The sequence below is a fragment of the Dendrobium catenatum genome, unplaced genomic scaffold (assembly GCF_001605985.2).
Source record: "Dendrobium catenatum unplaced genomic scaffold, ASM160598v2 fragScaff_scaffold_1470, whole genome shotgun sequence".
Lineage (NCBI taxonomy): Eukaryota > Viridiplantae > Streptophyta > Magnoliopsida > Asparagales > Orchidaceae > Dendrobium > Dendrobium catenatum.
Window position 1 is genome coordinate 2,299,616 of NW_021319932.1, and position 3,468 is coordinate 2,303,083.

A 3,468-nucleotide genomic window follows, 5' to 3' on the forward strand; every position below is an offset into this window, starting at 1 on the left:
GGGACGAAAATCATTCCAATAAGTAGCACCATTAGACTTAGGGGTTAAAACAATAGAAGTGGAAGTAAAATTTTTTTGGCATTGGGGCACCTTCAAAAAAATCCACCACAGCATTAATAATATCATCTTTGACAATAGACCACGATTTTAGAAAAAACTTGGTCGTGAACCCATCAGGGCCGGCCACCGAATCAGATTTCATATATTTTAAAATATTCAAAATTGCATCTTCAGTCGGAATAATGGTCAGCATCATATTATCAGCATTGGAAATAATGGCAGGAATAAAATAAAAATATGTATTTAAATCAGGCCTAAAATTGTTGTGGAAAATCTTATCAAAATCTAGTAACATTTTATGAACCAAAAAGCAAAGGGAAAATATAGAATCGGGACCGAACTTCCTTACCCGTTACGTGAGGAAACAGTAGGGTTAGGGTTGCAATTTTGGAATTTTTATTGCCTCAGGTTACCTGACGCAACTCTACGTTCGGTATTGCTTCAAATCGCGACACCTGGCAGCCTCAGTTACACGTAATGACCCGATGCGGCCCATACGCTTTAGCACATTTTTTAAAATATTTCGAGTCGGCTCGTGGTCGCATTGTATATGAATTGGGTGGGAAAACTAAAATAGTACGCGGTTTTTACCTCAAGTATAATAACCTTTTTGGTATTAAACCTAAGATGTTATACAATTTTTAGGGTTCATATAATTCTCATATACATGAAGAAATCGTGAAGTATTTGAAGAGATGGAAGGATCGAATTTAGGTTTTGCTTTGGAAGACTTCGTTGATTTCGAGGAAACTCCGACCTTAAACTATGATCAAGCATTTTCTGATTTAATACAAGTAAGTCATTATCTATACTATTTGGTTTTTTTTTCTTTTTACTATTTCATTATTGGGTATCAACCTAAAATCATAAAAATCCATTAGATTTACTCAGTACAGTGTTTCGAGCTAATCAAACGTTGGTTGTAGTAGTACCGATCAGTACAGTTATTAAGTATCGCTCGGTATAAGATAGTACTGATCATTACATGGAACTGATCATTCTATTAGCTCGGTATAAGCTCGGTATTGATTATTATAGCTCGGTATAAGCTCAGTACTAATTTTAATAGCTCGGTATAAACTCAGTGCACATTTCTACCAAGCTAATAAATATTAGTACGTCGTAGTGCCGATCATTCAACCTCGGTATAAGCTCGGTATAAGGTCGATATTGATATTTAGTTATAAAGCTAAACTGGATGTATGAATATTTCATAGGGTGTTTACAATTTTGAGAATGTAGCATATGAAAAATATTGCTAGTACGTGCATTTAACTGGATTTAGTATTCGGAAAGATCATCATCATTTTTGGCCAAATTTAAGGAAAATAAAATCAAAAGATTTTGTGTGTTCTAAAGTAGGTTTCAAGAAGGTGATTGAGAGTGGTACAAAGATAAAATATCGAAGATAATGTACAAGAATATGATGTCCAGCCATGGTTAGATTTTTTGTGAGTCAAGATGGGATTTGGGGAGTAAATAAAGCTATAAAGACTCACAATCATGAACTTGCTAGGCTGGATGATCAACATTTATTCAGGTCATCTAAGAGCATTAATGATGATAATGCAGTTGTTTTGAAATCTATGTCAGAAGTAGGGATAAGAATTGTCAATGCATTTACATACCTATCTGATGAAGTTGGAGGTGTGGGTAATCTTGGTTTCACAAAGCGGGATGCATACAACTATATCAAAAAAAAAAAAAAGTCAAGATTGAGACTGAAGACACTAATTCACTGATCAAGTTATTTAAAGAATGAGTAATTGATGACAACATGTTTGCATGGGATGTCGAAACTGATGAAGACAGTTGTTTGTTGAATTTCTTCTGGGTTAATGGTGTTGGTAGAATTGATTATGACTGTTTGGGGACGTGATTATATTTGATATAAGTTATCATTTAAATAAATATAACTTAGCTTGTGCCCCAATTATGGGAGTGAATAATCACTGGTAAAATGTTCTATTAGGAGTTGCATTTTTATCTGACAAGACTATTGATTCTTTTACCTGCTTTTTAGAATATTTTTAAAAATCATGGATAACAAACATCCCATTACTATTTTTACTGATCAGGACCAAGCCATGACCAGGGCAATAGAGATTGCATTGCCTAATACACGGCATCGATTGTGCCAATGGCATATGTACAAGAAGGCACCTTCAAAGGAATGGTGCTTTAACAGCAACAAAAGAGTTAAATTCTTATTTTTCTATTATTTTAAACAAAGTGATTCTGTGGAGAAATTTGAGAGAAAATGGACTGAAATGATCTCAGAAGGAAACCTGCAAAGCCATCAATGGTTGAATGATCTCTACAAAATCAGGGAGAAGTGGTCAACTGCATTCAATAAAGATTATTTTAACCTTGGCATTTTATCAACCCAACGTAGTGAGTCAACCAATTATGTATGACATGGTTATTCCAAGCCAACAAGTACTATCACTGAGTGTTTCCTCGATTTGAAAAAGGTGATGAGGACTTGACGTCGAAATGAACAAGATAAAGAATTCAGATGTTGTCAAACAGATATAGAGTCTTATATGAAAAGTAGCCCAATATTGAAGCAAGCTGCAAAATTTTATTCAAGAAAGTTGTATGCATTTTTTAAAGAGGAGTTCTTACATGAACTTGGTGGATTATGCATTGAACATTCCTCATCGAATTTATCAAGGTTTTCTGTACGGAACATATACAACTCCACTGATTCACACAATTGGATTGTCAATTTTAATTCATTAGAAGGTACCATTGAATGCAGCTGCAGCTGTGCAAAGTTCGAAATGATGGGTATATTATATACACATTGCATGAGAGTACTGATACATTTAGATATTGTTAATATTCCTATTAAATATTTACTCCCAAGATGGTCAGCCAATGCTCGAAAAGATTTATATTCTGGAGGGAAGATCTCATGTCTTGGTATCAATGATTGTCAACCTATTGAGGGGTCAAGCAACTTGATGTTCAAAAATTATATATATCGATTTACATATAAAATTAGCATAGAAGTACAAGGTAATGAGAAGGCTGAAAAGTGTGTCATAGATGATTTAAGTACTTTAGCTGCAAAAGTGCATTCCATCAAGCTTGGAAGAAAGAACAAACCAATTTCTGGAGTAGGTAATGAAACTATTAAAGATCCTAAGAAGTGCCGGCCAAAGGGCGTTTCAAATACAAGATTGAAGGATCACTGTGAGAAAAGGAAGACAAAAAAAGTTAAACCCACAAAGAAGATTGCACCAACAAGCATACACTTTACAAATCCAGATTTAGGTAGTCAATCATCTTTCATGTAATATGTTAATTTGTAGAAATTTCTATTATGAATATGACATTTTGATTGTATATGTGAATTTGGAGATATTTCTATTCTGAATATGACATTCTGAGTGTATATGT